Raw genomic sequence first — 18952 nt, forward strand, 5'->3', positions numbered from 1 at the left:
CGCGTGCCATTTCCACTCACACGGGACCCTTCACCAACGCCCGGATGCCTCCTCGATCCCAAGCGCGCGAAAATTATTTTGTCGCCAAACATCCTCTTACAAAATCTCCCCGCACAATACACAACAGCACGTCTCACCTTCGGGGTTCTTCTTCCGCCCTGCACCAAAACCTGCAAACTTCCATTTGGATTAGTGAGTACATCATCATGATTTGAGCAGGGACCTTGTACATATTCCATTTCTCCCTGCAATTCCCGGGCTACCTCCGTCATCTCTTCAATTTTAATTCCCAGCACTGCTTTTTCTTTATTCTCCTCGACGACCGCTGGCTTTAATAAAACACCCTCCTCTACCTCAGCGGTCGCCGGCTTTTCCAAACCCCGGGTCGCGATTTCTACCCCTGTCATTGTACCCGTGCTTTTCTCAACTTCGTTCAACCGGCGCTTCTCGACCCGCGTTACTTCCTCGTGCACCCCTGGGACCCTTTCGCCCAACTTGCGGTCTCTGTCCCTCTGCTCCCTTGCCTCTCTATCGGCCCTCATTCCGTTCGTTGTTGCTTCAATTTGGTTTCCCAACCTGTTTTCCATCCCTTTGAAATTATCGTCTGTTTTTACCATAAAGGCCATCATCTGTTTCATAAACAGGTCCAAATTCATTGGCATCTCTGGCTCGGCTGCCGCGACCACGGGCGCGAGAGCGCCATTTTGTGCGCCTGATACCCCCTCAACCGCCTCCTCATTGCTCCCCTCCATTTGATCCTGGGTTACTCCTAACCCCTCCTCTAGTTCACCCACCGGCATTCGATCGCCTTGACCAGCCATGGCGCGATTTCAAAATTCGGGTTTTATTTCTTTAAAACACAATTTTTCAGCAGCTCGTAATTTTGAGCGCGTTAAGCGCGCTTCGGGTCCAATCCCACTTCCCGACACCAATTGTTACTGTAATAACACAATTGGTGTTCCAAAATTTGGGCCTAACAAATTTAGTCCCAGGTCCGAATCCCAACTCCTGACAACCAATTGTTACTGATCGCGGTTTAGATGTTACTTGCCGAGCGAAGGCTCCGCGACCGAACAGTTGTTCCCCGACTCACCTGATTCACCCAGAACTTTGGCCGTATCGCACCGCAGCTGCCCAATCTGGGAAAAGACTAAAACGACGAAATGCAAAGAGGAAAAGGAATAAAACGAGAAGACGGACAGAAGAGTAATTGGATTTATTGTACACACACAAGCAAAAAGGAGCAATCAAGTTTATTTACAACACATAAGACGCAGGTGACACAGTGCAAATACTAGCTTCGACAGACTTAATTAACCCAGGGACAGAACAAACAAAACAAACTCACGTACACAAGAAGGGTGGAAAGGCAGGAGGTGGATGGCTGGAGGGAGAGGAAGGTCCAAGGGGGTCCTGCAGCACGATCGGTGCATTTAGCAGCCGCCGTTCCTTCACGGCCTTGCTCAAAACCGCCGTCCAGGCCCCAAGTGGCTGTTGTGGCTGCTGTGGACGTCGCGTGCTTTGCCAGGACTCGTCTGGTCCGTCTGGTCCAACCCTCAACTCTTTCTTGGTCCACTCACTCTTTACCACCGACTCCTCACCGCAACCAACGCAACCACTGACCACCACCACCGACTCCTCACCGCAACCAACGCAACCAACTGACCACCAACTCCACTGACTTCCACTCTCTCACGCCACTTGCGCGCGCGCCTTTATAGCGCCTCCAGCGATCAAGCCGCCGGCCTTTAGGACACGCCCATCGGTGTGCTCACCTCGGCCCTGGTTGGTCATGCGACCCTCTGGCTCCGCCCTTGATGACGACGGGCGGGCACTTGTTCAATGGTGGTTTTGGAGGGGAGGTAATTGGCAATCGAGGCTCGGCAATGACGAAAGGGGATGTGAAGGAAATGGAGATTTTGGGGATGGGAATGAAAGGGGATCTATTCTCTTTCACTGGTGCAATGGAGTACTTCAATTAATGGGAGACACAGCCTTACCCTAAAACACAGAATAAGAGATAACTATCAAACAGGGGTATTCTATTATTTGGCTGACGTGTATGCTTGTGGACTAATTATGGGATGCCCTTTCACCTTTACACAGCTCCGGAGGCAGGGGGCGCAGAATAAACAATAATAATAATAATAATAAAGCACACAATCAAAAAAATATACAGTCCTCATATCCGCAACAATATATACTTATACCAAATTTGGTCAAAATCCCATCACCGGTTCACAAGTTATCACGGCAACAGGATTTTTTTACTGAACATAACCTTTGACCTCTTAACACAAAAAATCTAATCAGTTCATGTTTACATCATTACATATATGAATACCAAGTTTGGTCAAAATCCCATCACCGGTTCACAAGTTATCACGGCAACAGGATTTTTTTACTGAACATGACCTTTGACCTCTTAACCCCAAAATCTAATCAGTTCATGTTTACATCAATATACATACCTGTGCCAAGTTTGATGAAGTTGATGTTTACATCATAATATATACTTAGATAGAGCAAGTTTGGTCAGAATCCCATCACTGGTTCACAAGTTATCACGGTAACAGGATTTGTACCAAACATGACCTTTGACCTCTTAACCCCAAAATCTAGTCAGTTCATGTTTACATCAATATACATACATGTACCAAGTTTGATTTCAATCCCTTCAGCTGTAGACAACTCATGACTTGATCACACAAACACTTCCGCTGATCTTGGGAGAAGTTCCTTCCACACTGGGCGCTAGCGGCACCATCTAATGCCAACACATTTCTCTCCGCAGTCAGTAGCTCATTTTTAGAGAGAAATCTTCCTCCCCAAGTGATAATGATGCCAACCAGAGGGTGCCATGCTTTGCCCTCTGATTGCTGAGCTGTCCAGAGAGGTGGATTTGGTAGTATGATTGCCAATCCTTGTAGAGAGACAGTGTGAACATGTAACTTATCAACATTGAAGGGAGTTGACCAGCAGCTTATCTTGTCCAGGTTTGATGATGGAAATTCAGCAGCGACCAGCCTTTCACAAACATGACGTGTTGTTCTGCGCAGGGTGGAGACATCAGCAAAATGGTAACAACTTGGTTTTCATGAGAATCATACAAATCATTGATACAGATGAAAAAACAACGTAACGTCTAAGGCTCTGGAGAAGAACCACAGAGGTTCCACAGAGGAGAAGATGCAATGTTGTGTCAGCAGGAATAATATATCCAAGGTGGATTGGCCAAGTCGGAAGCCAAACTGGTTATCAGATATTATTGGGTTCGAGAAAAGAGTGTCTGAAGTTAGCTGTAATGATAATGATTATGGGTATGCGAGGGTCTTATGATACCTCAGGGAGATGGATGCCCCTGCCTTCATAACCCCAGGTCACCTGTGGGCAAGGTGTAGTACCTGACAGCCCCCCTTACCAGGGTAGCGGTCCGCAGCCATGCGGTTTAAATGGCAGATGGTTCTGCACATCTGGTGGATGAGAGTCCAGTCGACTCCAACAGCACGGGCGGAAGAGGGTGAATTCCCCAACGTCCAGCAGAGGGACGGAGAGGAGTGGCAACCCCTTGTCTATACCACACGCTTACCTGTGCGTACCAGCCATAAAAAGGCAATATGATGGCAAACACCATCATTCCCCGAGGATACTCGACATGATATAATGATGGACTCCATCCCTTCGTCCATGATGAAGAGAAGGCTAATAGGTCTATAGTTAAAGTAATCCATTTTTGGAACCTTTCTTATGGATAGCAGTGATGTTTGCAACTTTCCAAGAAGGAGGATGTTCCCTATCCAAGATGGAGGAAGTTCCCCATCCAAGAAGGAGGAAGTTCCCCATCCACGATGGAGGAAGTTCCCCATCCAAGAAGGAGGAAGTTCCCCATCCAAGATGGAGGAAGTTCCCCATCCAAGAAGGAGGAAGTTCCCCATCCAAGATGGAGGAAGTTCCCCATCCAAGATGGAGGAAGTTCCCCATCCAAGATGGAGGAAATTCCCCATCCAATATGGACCTATGAAAGTGAAAGGAGAGAGGGTATGAACGGTATGAACGGTCTGAAGCACTGTCCCCGAGGATTAGAGCGCACTTGGGCCATCAAGACCCTTTGCAGAAAAGCTGTCGAGTCGGGTAAGGAAATTCTCCACTAGGACAGGGGAGAAGTTCACATGCTGTGGGGAACATTCTGTAAAGATGGGAATGGTGGGTACAGGAAGGGATGGATTCGGAACCTTGACCTTTTGAATGAACAAAGAGCGCAAGAAGTCTGCTTTTTCTCGAGCAGCTGATCTTTGTTAAAGTGATCCATATTTATTAAAGGTCAGTTGGTGTTCATTCCAGGGGTAATGTCATTTGACGTACTCCGTAATATCCAAAATATTTCAGCTTTCATTGTAGTCCAAAACGATTTTGGGTCTCTTGCTAATGAAGCCACACATTCCAAGCCTCAATGTTGCACCCCGTGCTTCTCTGAAAACTTTTTTTTAATACAAAACAAAATACTTCGAGAAAGTTAAATGTTAAAAAGTTAAGGCCAAAGCCAGAGTACACGGGCATACAAAGCTTGATAATGCAAAACACGTGCACTTTGGCATAAAACGTTGGCGTAAAACACATGCGCTTCTTTCCTTCCTGAGAGTTTGCTTCTGTATCCATTTTGTCCACCGCGTGCGTCCGTTGCCCCTCCTTCCTCCCCACATCCCTTACTTGTCCGAGTCTCCCTCTATTTTGCCCCTCAAACTTTTGGTGTGTTTCCGCCCTCTCTTTCTACTGTTCCGTTTTTGTTCCATTACTTCCTGATCTGTTCTGGTTCTAGCTCTGCCTTGAGCCTCGACATTGTACAAAAAAGGCCAAAAATGTCGCTTCTTCTTTCTTGTTTCAGGAGCAAGACAAGATCAGCTTAAAATTCAAGTTTATCTCGGGATATACACAGCCTGAAGGCATCCAGGAAGAAAAGTACCAAACACTTCAATTAATTAATTAATTAATGCATCAGACTGAACTAGGAGATAGTCTTTTTTTTTGCAGTGTCAGCAGGGGTTGGTGCGTCAGAGTATACCGCCGTTCAGGTGATGGCATAAATCCAGCTGTCGTCGCCCATCTTTACGCTCGGACGCTAAAGACGTCGTGATGCCATTTTCAAAAATAATAGAGAAACTGACACTAGTCCTCGGAGCCATTTTTCTTTTAGACAAGTGCTCCAGTCATACCTGCCTTCCCCACACTCCTCCTCCCTCTTCTTTCCCAAAACCACAAACCCCCCTCTCTTTCTCCTCACTGGGTTCTCCTGATCTTTCACCTCCTTTCATCTTGCCCTCTGCCTCAAGAGGTATATTAAGGCCGGAGAATGTGTCATGCTTAGTCCCAGTTGAAAGCCACCCTTCGGTTAACACGTCAGACCTCTGAGCCTTTGTTGTCAGGCAAGAAATCTCCAGTTTTGGTTGTGCCTCTGTGGATTTTCACCGAAATTTATCCTCTTCCTTCCGGTCCAGATAAATATAGATCCGCATCCTCGTCGGCCATTATTGTTGGCCTTTCAGAAAGTCAGGGTACACTGTGTTCATCGACGTAAGAAATAACTAAAACCATTATGCTCGGTGCAGATTCATAATGGCGACGGAGGACGCAAGATGGCTGGAATCTCCCGTTTCATTTCGAGAGTGGTACACATGTGGCCATCGCTCTGGCCCAGACAAAACCACTCAACACCACCGGGTGGCATTTGTGCCAGCTCGCCGTGTCGCCTTTCAACGCGACACTTCAATCACTTCGGACATATTGAGCTCGCTGAAGCTACTGATTGTGATTACTTTCGCTTTTAGAGGAAAAATCTGTCACAGGAGATGTTTTGTGGCCTGTGCCGGTCCTGGAGTGATGTCAAACTCGACTAGAATTCCATCTCTTGTCACACCCGGAACACTTGTGGATGGGCATGCCTGGCAATATGGACTCCTTCTTTGATTCCAGCATCGTGCCACTGCTCTTGCTTCCCACCGCACGTGGGCTGCGACCTCCCACAAGGTAAAAAAAACTACCTTTGAGTGCAATAATATTGCTCCACTTGAACTAGCTCGGCTGGTCTTGCGCACACCGTCCACCTGTTTGTGCCACTTCATGAACACGACATTCCAAGTCACCTTTGTGTGTGTGTTCAATTTCGTTTGATCATAAAACAACTTTGTTGTGGGGCAGAGTGACGTGTCCACACCCTAATTACTCCCTCCGCCAACAAACAGGTAGACGGGAGTTACACTTTGTCTGTCTGTTTTTTTGTGAACAGGATATCTCAAAAAAAATTATGGATGAATTCGGACAAAACCTGATGGACAGGTTGGGTGTGCGACAAGGAAGAATTGATCCAATTTTGGTGAATATTCGAATCCAGATCCGGTCTACCAATGGGATGCAAAACGTAAACTGTTCAGCCTGGTGGAGGTATGCGATCTACCGAGTGCCGTTGTAGGTAACACCTGTGACACCTGCAGCACATCTCACGTGAGGTGTTGTATGCTGTGTCTGTCGAGGAGCATGGTGTCCGAGTAAACTTTAAGTCCCATTGTAAGTTACGTGAATACACTTTTCACAGTATCTTTCAAACAAGACAAAGCCGGTATTGTGGTTTAATAAACATTGCGCACGAGGATAATTCCAACACACAAACCACACAAAGGATTATCTACATATTACGTATGCAACATGGCGGCGTGCTTTTCTTTATATAGCCTTTTCCCCTTTTTCAAACATTTATGTTGCCTCCCTTTGCTCTATTCCAAGGCCCTTTTTCCTTTTCTTCCACTTCTCTCCATATCACCAACTTCGTATTTTGCTCACTTATAGGTTTTTTTAAATTATTATTTATTTGGTATACAAGATCGAGGCTCATGTAAGAGCTAACATTAATGACAAAAAAAAACAGACACATAAGACGAAATAAAGGGAGCGGGAGACAAGATGGGGAGAGAGGGGGAAGCACGCAAGTACAACATTTGAGAGCAGGGACATCGGGAGATCTGTGGGAGGGAGAGGGCTTGGGGGAAGGGGGTGTGGGGAGGGGGTTTAGGGGTGGGAGAGGTAAAAAAAAACACATGGACACTGCTAGGACTTCCAGGTAAGAAGTTGGTATTTCAGAAAAGTGGATCTGGGGTGAATTAACGGGGGTAGAAAAGATCAAGGTTTTGGATGGGGGAAGATAAGAGATGGTGGTGAACAGCTGTTTTGAAGAGCTGGAGGGAGGAGTGGGATTGATGAGAGTGAGGGAGTCGGGAGAAAATAATATTGGGACATTAAATTAATTATAATAATTAATAATTAATTAATATTAATAATTAATAATTAATTATAATAATTAATTAATTACAATAAAAAAATTATAGGACAGCATTGCCTTTTTCAGAGTTGCCCAAATGTGGGTGAATCAACCTAAAGCTGTGGACTAGCAACACATGCCATGTCAGTCAGAGCAGGTTGAATAAGGCTTTCCCTGAAAGCCATTAATGAGCCATCTGGGTTTTTTTTTTTTTTTACTGACAATGCAATGTTGATACATATGGTAATTCTTCTCTAATTTTCAGGTTGACTGCACACCTAAACTCTCTTATTCCTCACTCTTCCAGTCCATTCCACTTCCAGAGGTTGCTTCGTCTCCCTCTACCTGAATGTGCCTTTTGGAGATCTGATATACCAATGCACAACTGTTATCAACCAAGTCAAATAATAATTTGTGAGAAAAAAACTTCTTTAACTGCCCCAATTATTCCCACCACCATGTATGGTCGGTGGTGGCCCAAATATTTCGCTAACCCACTAATCAGGCCAGACAATTTGATTTGGAGTGGCAGGAACTTGCAATTTGTTCAGGGTGCTGACGATAGCTCGCACACTCTTCATAAAGGACACCATATAGGATCATTGATGTCCTCCAATGCCTCAAGTGCTAGCAGGCCGATCAATTGGTGCATTGTCCTGCATGCGACACATCAGGGAGAAAGTTTACATCTGCTTCCACATTCCAACCCAAGATTCACAGCTCAATGTAGAGCACGGTACATGCAAAATCCACCCGCACCCCACCAATAAACGTTGCCATGGAAACATGAAATTGTGCATTTCATTTAAGATTAAAATTGACGATCTTAATCATAGCTCGGGTCAATCGGATAAATAAATAAATAAATAAAAAAAATTAATTTAAAAGTTAAGCTCGGGTCAATCGGATGACAAATGATTATTTTTCAGATAAAAATTGATGATTTTAGAAGTTTGACCCTGAGTGGACCTTTGACCTCAAAACAGTTGCTTTCCCAATTCAGTGATGCACTATTCAATTGCTGTTTAATTCACGAGTTAATAGGATGAAAGTTGACGATTTTTCAGATGAAAATTGATAATTCTAGAAGTTTGACCTTGAGTTGACCTTTGACCTTTTGAACTGAAATAGTCGGTTCCCCAATTCTGTGAGGCACTATGCAATTGCTCTTTAATTTTCAGGTTAATCGGATAAAAAATTTAAATTTTGGAAAACTGATCTCAAGATGACTTTTGACCTTTGTCCTCAAAATCAATAGGCTTCTTCCTTATGACCAACTCTACCTTTTGGTGAAGTTTTATGAAGCTTGGATTAAAATTGTGACCTGTAGACGATTGACAAACAAACAGACAAACAGACAGACACACAGACAGAATCACGCACAAGACCAATCACTATATTTGAAAAATCTTCGATTTTGCAAGTAATAAAAATAACATTCTTATGAATACACCATTTTGTTAATGGCTTAAATCAGAAGGGTTCAAAGTTCAGTGGTTGAAGATTTTCTTTTCTGGCGGCCATTTTAGTTGTAAAAACCCAATGTTGAACACGTCCTCAACCATTTCACGGACTTGCATTTGCCGATGTTGTTCAAACTTGGCTCACAGATAATTAATTATGGCTTACAAATGCACGTCATTTTTGTTTTTAGATCAGATCCAAGATGGCCGACTGGCGGCCATTTTGTTAATTAAACGTGTCTCCAACAATTTATTGAACATGCAGGGTCTGATTATGTTCAAATTTGGCCAAAGCACAGTAAATGATGGCATATATGTGCACCTCTCTCTATTTTGCAATTGATCAAAGATGGCCGACTAGTAGACTGGTGGCCATTTTAGTTGTAAAAAACCCGATATTGACCACGTCCTCAAACATTTCTCTGACATGTATTTACCGATATTGTTCAAATTTGGCACACAGATAATGAATTATGGCTTACATATGCACCTCATTTTTGTTTTTAGATCAGATCCAAGATGGCCGACTGGCGGCCATTATGTTACTTAAACGTGTCTCCAACAATTTATTGAACATGCAGGGTCCGATTATGTTCAAATTTGGCCAAAGCACAGTAAATGATGGCATATATGTGCACCTCTCTCTATTTTGCAATTGATCAAAGATGGCCGACTAGTAGACTGGTGGCCATTTTAGTTGTAAAAGACCCCGATATTGACCACGTCCTCAAACATTTCTCTGACATGTATTTACCGATATTGTTCAAATTTGGCACACAGATAATGAATTATGGCTTACATATGCACCTCATTTTTTTGGAGATCAGATCCAATATGGCCGACTGGCGGCCATTTCGTTACTTAAATGTGTCCCCATCCATTTCTTGGACATGCATGGACTAATTGTCTTCAAACTTGGCACATAGACAATACATGAGAGTATACATATGCAGAAGATTTTGTATTGACATCCGACTAAAGTTGGTCGACTGACTGATTTTAATTCCGTACAGGAAAATTACTAAAACCACTGTGGGGTCTATGACATTTTGGTTTTTTCATCTTGTTTTACAAGCTTCCTCATGAGGTTTTTAGTGAAATTTGAATGAAAACTATTTACCAAATGAAACTCTACCTCGCAAATTGCCCACGTGCCCGCACAGGATTCTAACTGGGCCAGGAATGGAGCAGGCAAAAATAGAAATGGCATCTTCTGTCATCGAACTGACAAGCTGGGAGCAACAATTCACATTCATTGCAAATCTAATGCAATTTAAATGCTCTAATGGATGCGAAGTGCTCCATTTGAAACTGCTTGTTTGATATTTGTAGAATTTTGATGCCTAGGGCCCGTAATCTATATATATATAACACAGTTTGTGTGTGTGTGTGTGTGTGTGTGTGTGTGTGTGTGTGTGTGTGTGTGTGTGTGTGTGTGTGTGTGTGTGTGTGTGTGTGTGTGTGTGTAATGTTACCGTGCTTGATACGTGCTTGATATTACGTGCTTACGTGCTTGATATTTGGCATAGACATGGCCATTGAGCCTGGGACGAACATGGCCGAACTCAAAATATTTGACGATCCATATTTTTTATTCATATTTACCTCAGCACATTTCAGCGCACGGAATCAACGGAATCAGAGCAGGTGGGCGCTGATTCGCTCAGAGCGATCACGTGATGACGCTATGACGCTATGAACGCTATGACGCTATGAACGCTATGACGCTATGAACGATATGACGCTATGAACGCTATGACGCTATGAAAAAAAAATCGCTATGACGCTATGACCGCTATGACGCTATGATAAAAAAAAATCGCTATGACGCTATGAAACGCTATGACGCTATGATAAAAAAAAATCGCTATGACGCTATGAACGCTATGAAACGCTATGACAAAAAAAATCGCTCGCTTTGCCAAGGGGCTCGCTCCCCCCCCCCCTCCGTTCCCCTCCTCTCCCCCTCCCCTCCCCCTCCCCTCCCCCGCCCGGCAATGCCGGGTACTTCTGCTAGTAATTTATATTGAAGTCAAAGCCAGTGATCAATTGCAAATGAATAGTTGGATTGGCGAATGACTACTTAAACCATGATATAGTGAGAACCATCTTGAGTACTCAAGTTGCCATCCTTGCGTTATCGCAAACTGCGAACAATATCTGCTCAGACCCTATGGTGTAATAGTAGAGCGTTCGCTCTGACTCTGGAAGGTAGGTGGTCCGAAACCCAGCCAAATCATACCAAAGGCTTTAAAAATGGTACCTTCAGCATTTAAAATGGATAGAGCACACACAAACAACAATAGGTTGACAGCAATTGCACACGCATGATAGGTCCTCCTGTGTTGAAGTTCCTTGCACATGAACTCAAATCGTAAATGATGTAGACAGGATTGATCCCTATTATGTTTCAGGTTAATGAGAGTCATACTACAGGCCAAGCAAATACATTTTTTTGTATTTGGCAGGACTTGTAGGTATAGCTTGTATGTTGATGCATGATACTGTGGTTAGTGCAGCACAGGCATGATGGGCCAAATGGCCTCCTCCTGCGTCAAAGTTTCTTGTTTGCATAATTTGGAAAGTACACCAATTAGCCTTGGTGGAAATCTGGGATTTGGAGCTCAAAGGTTCTTTGAAGCATTCTTGGGAAAAAGTTGGCAAACCCTCTTATTAACAATATAACAAGAAGACGTCATGCGTAGCACGATACTTGCAAAATCCGCCCCCCCCCCCCCCCAAAAAAAGTTTTCCATTGATACAGCAAATTGTCCATTTCATGAAGATTAAAATTTACAATCTTGATCAAAGCTCACGTCAACAGGATGAAAAGTGGCGAACTTTCAGATGAAAATTGATGATTTTGGAAGTTTGACCTTGAGTTGACCTTTGACCTTTTGACCTCAAAAATAGTTGGTTTTCCTATTTAGTGACACAATGTGCAAATGCTGTTCAATTTCCAAGTCAATCGGATGAAAATTGACGGTTTTTCAGATGAAAATTGATGATTTTGGAAGTTTGACCTTCAGTTGACCTTTGACCTTTTGACCTCAAAAATAGTTGGTTTCCTAATTCGATGAGGCAATATGCAAATGCTGTTCAATTTGCAAGTCAATCGGATGAAAATCGACGGTTTTTCAGATGAAAAGTGATGACTTTGGAAGTTTTACCTTGAGTTGACCTTTGACCGATTGACCTCAAAATAGTGTTTCCCAATTTAGTGTCTCAATATGCAAATGCTGTTCAATTTTCAAGTCAATCGGTTGAGAATTGGTGGCTTTTTAGATGAAAATTGATGACTTAAAATTTGACCTTGAGCTGACCTTTGACCTTTTGACCTCAAAAATAGTTCATTTCCCATATAATGAGTATGCTGAATCCATGTGTGGTGTCTGCCAGAATCACTTTTTATATTTAGATGCTCAATGTTTGAATTTAAAATAAGACCTGATTTTGAGTTTGTGGATCAGCTCGGAAACAAGACATGCAATCTCAAGTTTTTATGAAATGTCTACTTTCACTGTCATATTGATCAATTTTCATGAGAAGTAAATATATCTTACTTGATGAGTAAAAAAGGTTATCATACTGTATATTTATATTTGGCATAATAAATATTGCCATAATAAATATTTTACCATGTTATATAATAACTCGTAAAAAGCCTGTCAAACAATGGCCGGTTGGAACAGTTTATTTGACAGGGCAGCCTCATGAGCGTGCCAAAGTCTGAAGCCTTGGCCCAGTATTAGGTGTGGTTTTATCTTCCTTATTTATTAGACATCCTACGGATGTAAATGAACACTTGCTTACTCTGCGCATGTTGCACATGACGTGCAGCGAATTTCACCTCCCTGCGCCTTGTATTTATTGTTATTTTAAAAAAAAAATGTTTCTGTACACCGCACTTGAGGCCTGGTTTGCAAGCCGCCGTCTACAATTCCAATAGAAGAGACATAATTATTCTTTTATGGAAAATGTTTTTCGAGTTTATTTTATCCTCAAAAATAGACCGTAGTGAACACACATTCTTGTTAAACGATTGGCCTTTAAAACCTACCCTTATGAAGGGGGACAGACAAACACACAAATTGACAATGTGTTTCATATGGTACATGTATGTTATATAGCAGCATGGTGAGTTGTGCACAGCAGATAAATTATGGAGCAAGAAACAGGGAAGCAAAATGCACGCCAGTACTTCTTCAAAAACCTGAATGGTTTTGAAAAACAGTTATTTGAACAACAGCCACAGTCAGGGATGCTCCAAGTAAGGAAAAAGGAGCTCGAAGACCATCGGCTGTAGGCATACTGTATTATAAACGACGAGGCCCTCGGTGATATTCTGCAGTGCACCAAGAGAACCATTTAACACCAAACCCCCAGTGATAAAGGAAGTGCCACAAGTGGCAGGATCAAAAGCAGCAGCTGGTCTCAGTGGTGTATCATTCATGGTGCACCAAAAATGTCCGGGTGTGCGGAGACACCTGTATGTTCTGCTAATATGTGCCTGGAGAAAGCAGTCGGCTAAATAGATGAAGAGTGACAAAAGGAAAATGAGGTCGACATTCCAAAAAACAAGACACAAAATGCATAGGCCGGTTTCTCACAATGTCCCTGCTGAATGTTGAAGGGAAGATGTTATTCACAGTGGTTGCATCCCGACTCACCAAGTACATGATGGTAAGTGGGTATGTCAATACATTGGGGCAGAAAGGAGGTGTTCCAGGAATAACAGGTTGCTAGGAGTATGCAATTATGGTATGGGAGGGAATACCGCAGGCAAAGGTACAGAAGTTGGACTTGCAAGTGATATGATTGGATCTGGCAAATGCCTATGGGGCAGCACCTCATTGAATGATTTGGAAGGCACTTAAGTTATACCATGTACCAGAAACAATGATATCAATGTTGAAAAGCTACTTTTGCAACTTCCACATGCAATTCCCTACTGGCACGAACACCACTGAATGGACGAAGCTACAGGTGGACATTGCAATGGGATGTACAATTTCTCCCAACCTGCTTGTTCTCACAATGCAGGTACTCTTAGAGGCAACTGAGACCTGCTACCTACTCCCAATACATGGAACAAGGGAAAGGATTACACATGCCACCCTTAAAGGATTCGATGGATGACACAATTATGGAACAGAGTCACCAAATGCTTTCCCGGTTGGATACGTTGAGTGCATGTAATCGGGTGGGATTCAAGCCTGCAAATCCCAGAAGCCTGTCAATCAGGAAGTGTAGGTTGGACAAAGAAACAACGTTCTCAGTGGCAGGTCAGGTGATGCCAACAGTGGCTGAGCAACCGATGAAGAGCCTGGGAACATGGCACGATGCATCAATGAAAAAAGCGAGGCAGTCACAATCCGTGCAAGAACAGGGAAAGAAAGGACTTTAAACCATTAACAAAACAAAACTTCTGGGAAAATTCAAAGTCCGGATTCTCCAGGTCATACTGATTGTAAAACTACTGTGGCAATTACTGATCAATATATGAAACTACTTTGAGCAGAGTATAATCCATGGAAAGGCATATCGACCGCTACACCAGGAAATGTCTGGGTGTCCCACCCTGTCTCGGCAATGTTTCCCTGCACCACAAAAACGTTGAACTAAGACTTCCCTTCAAATCCCCAGTTGAGGAATACAAAGCTGGGAAAACAAGACTCCTCATGTTGCTGAGAAAGTCAGATGATCCTGCAGTGAAATCCAATTTATCCAAGCTCAAGACAGGGAAGAAACATGAAGTTGATGAAGCCGTCAATGAAGCAGGAGAAGCTCTGAGGTTAAAGTTGATGTTATAGGTGTGGTCACAGTAACGGCACAGGGGATTTTGGGATCATGAAGTGAAATGGTGGTCTACAGCAACTTACAATGAAAGAAGGGACATGGCGAACACAGAAATCAACCAAGAAGACTCCAAAATGAGTGCAGAAAGAAACTCTGCAAGGGCAACAGGAACAATGGAGAATGTGGAAGGATATGCCCTTCAATGACCACAGACGTGGATTGACATATGGCATGTGGGACCTCTCCGCATTAGCTTCATCATTCGCTCCATCTATGACCAACTCTCATCTGGAACAAATCTTAAGAAGTGGGGTAAAACCACGGTGTCTAAATGCAGTCTGCGTGGAAGGATCGGGAGCGTGGAACATATGCTAACTGCATGCAGAGTATCCTTAGCAATGGGCAGACATCCCTGGGGGCACAAGCAAGTCCTGCCGGCACCGGCAGCTTTTGTGGACGATGCCAGATGCAGAGCTAACAGAAGAAAGTCAGTACTAAAACAGTTTGCATATTCCCTCAGAGAAGGCACACAGGTCAGGCAGGAGCAGAACAAGCGTGTACCCTACATTACCAAGCGCACCAGACTGTGCAAAGGGCTGGCAATTAGCAGCAGATCTTGGTGACATAAGGAAGTGTCTTCAGAGTAGAGCAAGAACAGCATTGAGACCAGACGTGATCGTCTCATCAGATGCATCCAAAAACAATCATGGTAATTGAGTTGACAGGACCTGTTGACAGGAGTTAGTGAGTGAGTGAGTGAGTGAGTGAGTGAGTGAAAGCCATGAGCGCACTATGGCAAAATACGAAGCACTCATGAAAGAAATCCAAGGCCAAGGGTTCAAAGCACTATTTTTTTCAGTGCAAATCAGAGCACGAAGGGTTGGTGGTGCATCGGCGTACATCTCCTCAAACAGTTAAGACTGTCCGGCCAGTGTCGTTCAAGAGCAACAGAGGCACTTCAGAAAGAAGTAGCTGAAAAAGCATCCCCCTGGATATGGATGAAAGAAAGTCAGAAAGACGAATGAAAAACTGAACCTGAAATATGTAAGGATTTAAAATCCCCCAGAAAAGTAACGGGATGTGTGGCCTCGTTGTATTTGGAAAAGAGACCTATAAAGGTGTTGATAGACCAGAGACAAGAGGGTTTGTATTCCAACACACCAAATATCCCACCATGATTGCCAGCAGGGGAACACTCAGCTGATCCCAAGGGTGGCCCAATGAATCCTCTTGGAGTGTAAGGAATTGTTAAGGGCCGAAACACTTGTCCGAGACGGGTCGTCTTACTCCAAAGAATCCATGCTGGCTTTGCTCCAAGTGAGTTTCTTATCCACGTACTGTATTGTATTTCTATTATTACTTTACAGTTATTTACTGTTCCTTTGCAGGGTGATTTATAGAAGATTCATAAATTCTCAAGTCGAGAAACCCAAGACCCAAAATACCCGAAGACCCAAAATACCCCAATGAGCCAAAATTCACCAAAGACCCAAAATACCCCAAAGACTGTTAAAGACACAAAAGATAATGAAGGCCCAGAAGACCCCAAGCACCCAGAAGACCCAAAATACCCTGAAGACCCAAAATACCCCAAAGACCCAAAATACCCCAAAGACCCAAAATACTTTGTTCACCTCCCTCTCCGACCACCTCTCTCTCCCACCACCTCCCTGTCCCACCACCTCCCTGTCCCACCACCTCCCTCTCCCACCACCTCCCTCTCCCACCACCTCCCTCTCCCACCACCTCCCTCTCCCACCACCTACCTCTCCCACCACCTCCCTCTCCCACCACCTTCCTCTCCCACCACCTTCCTCTCCCACGACCTACCTCTCCCACCACCTCCCTCTCCCACCACCTCCCTCTCCCACCACCACCTCCCTATCCATGTCAAATTTAGCCGGATAAGTAAAGTATTTTTTCCAGACACCATGGTTACTGACTGCATCAAATATAACAAGTTTGACAATTTTTAACTCGGAAAATGGATGCCATATGGAATCTAAAGAGACCAAGAGAAAGTTCCTTCGTCCACTTCATAATCTGTGCTGGAGGAGATTGCCTAAAAATGGTGGCATCGTTCTTCAAGAGGAGATATTCCACGGAAATCCCAAGAAACTGGATCTCTCAAAACAGACAAACAATCCTGAACTTTCCGCAAAAGGTCGGTGGGTCCAGGCGGTGGCACGAAAGCGACGATCCCGGATAACTTTGTTCAAGTTTTTTTTTCACGAATGTTACCTGCAGATAACCCATCCTGCCAAGCTCTCCTCGTCCTTGCTGGGGATACAAACCCCAATCGTGGCTCACACGTCTATATGTGCCCAACATGCGACACTCCCACCACCAGGACACGTGACTCACCGAAATGAAACAGCTGCATCAAAAATGCCTGCCGCTCACTTCCGGCCACCACGGACACAACCCACAATGGCCACGTCATCGCAAGCTCACGGACCCTCACTCCCACCTCCCTCCAATGAACAAACTTATGCCCATAGTACACGTTCACATCACCCCAACCATGGTAATTGTTTTAAATTCTTACAATTAAACATAAGTTACATTCAACATGAGGATGCAGAGTTGCAAAACTTCTTAAAGCCATAATATTGACGCAGCACTAATCCAATAATCCAAACTTAGCACGACTTCAACATTCTTCACATCTATAGATTCCCCAAAACACTGTACTTAGACAATGTAGATCCAACGACAGTCTTTAGACAAGATAGACAAAACAATAAAATAACTACGACACTCTATACCTCCGCCAGGCTGAACAGTTTAGGTTTTGTATCCACCGATAGGCCGGACCTGGATTCGGACCCGAAACAAAATCCAATCGGCTTCTTCTTGCCGCTTACCCAACTGGTCCACCAAGTTTGGGCATAAGTCGTCCACAACCTTTTTGAAATATCCTGTTGCATATCGGTGTTTGGCCCTATTACTCATTGGTGAAGATGGCCTGTCATCCTTCCGAGGTCGGCAAATTGAGTACCAGCTTGCTGGGATGAATGATCCCGGTGTGTGCCCCGGTTTAGAATAGGTACACCGTATCCCTGCACATGGTAAGAGCGTGACCAAGGGTTGGCGTCAGGAAGGGCATCCGGCCATAAAAACATTGCCTCAAACAGGGAACCATGATCGTCATGGGGCCCGCAAGGCTAACCCCCGCTCTAGCGGGAAAAATGGCCTTAAAACGATCATTCATTCATTCATTCATTCATTCATCATTTCTTCATTCATTGGTGAAGAATCGCTTTAAAATTTAGAAAATTCTCGCATCCGCAGCCATGTTCGGATTTTCACAAAAATCGAATCATTTAGTACTTGTCACATACCCAATCTCAACAACTAATGTCGTCCGAATCCGTCCACAACTTTTTGAGATATTTTGTTCACAAACAAACAAACAAACAAACAAACAGACAAACAGACAGACGGACGTGAAAACATAACCTCCATGCACCTTTGGTGGCGGAGGTAATAATGAGAAATGAAAATTAATAAACTGTAATGAAAATAGATAAGAACAAATAATGGGGAATTCCGGACAACGATTACTAACATTCCCCATTAAAAAAAGAACATTCCACTCTCCCAGGGAACATTCCCCAACTCCCATGGTACAATTCCGAGTAATAAAGAGCGAGCGAACAAACAGATCAATCACTACGCAGTAATATGTCCAAAACCTACATCTTTATACTCCTTCCCAACCTCCCCCTCCCCTTCCCCCTCCCCTCCCCTTCCCCCACCTCCCCCCTCCCCTTCCCTCTCCCCTCCCCCTACCCCTTCCCCCCTCCCCTCCCCCTCCCCTACCCCCACTTCCCCCCTCCCCTTCCCCCCTCCCCGTACCCCTTCCCCCCCTCCCCCTACCCCTTTCCCCCCCTCCCCCTACCCCTTCCCCTTCCCCCTCTCCCCCCTCCCCCCCTCTCCTACCCTCCCCTTCCCCTCCCTTCCCCCGCCCGGCAATGCCGGGTACTTCTGCTAGTCCTCAATAAACAGAAACATCACCAGAACCCGAAAGAAAACGAAATGGACGAACGATTACCCAGATCTCTTCAACCCCTTGGAGGTGCAAACGGTAATTAAAAACTTCTTATATCTTATTACAAGGCTGCAAGTGGCATCATTGGCTGAGGTCGTGGCGGTGCCACTGATTACTGCCCCCTGTAGGTTAGGGTAGGAATTTGTCATTTGTTCAGAGTGCCGGCGATGGCTCACCTACTATTCGGGAAGGACACCGAAGGATCTTTGATGTCCAACAGCTAATGCCAGCAGACAGGACGTCCATTCATCGTCCACCTGAAGGCCGGCACACACATTGATCCCTCGTCCTGCCTGCGAGACACCGGGATGACAGTTTGTAGATGGGCCG

The 18952-nt window shown here is 44.4% G+C and overlaps 1 long non-coding RNA gene across 1 annotated transcript; it reads right to left on the minus strand.

Moving 5' to 3' along the window:
• Positions 1-1201: 1201 nt before the first annotated feature.
• On the minus strand, positions 1202-16971 carry LOC137433000 (uncharacterized). Its single transcript, XR_010985614.2, has 3 exons — positions 16810-16971; positions 7847-7962; positions 1202-3051 (listed from the first exon to the last, which is right to left on the minus strand). It is a non-coding gene; the product is annotated as an uncharacterized LOC137433000 (long non-coding RNA).
• Positions 16972-18952: the final 1981 nt, after the last annotated feature.

The sequence above is a fragment of the Myxine glutinosa genome, chromosome 8, assembly GCF_964187855.1.
Source record: "Myxine glutinosa chromosome 8, kmMyxGlut1.1, whole genome shotgun sequence".
NCBI classification, from domain to species: domain Eukaryota; kingdom Metazoa; phylum Chordata; class Myxini; order Myxiniformes; family Myxinidae; genus Myxine; species Myxine glutinosa.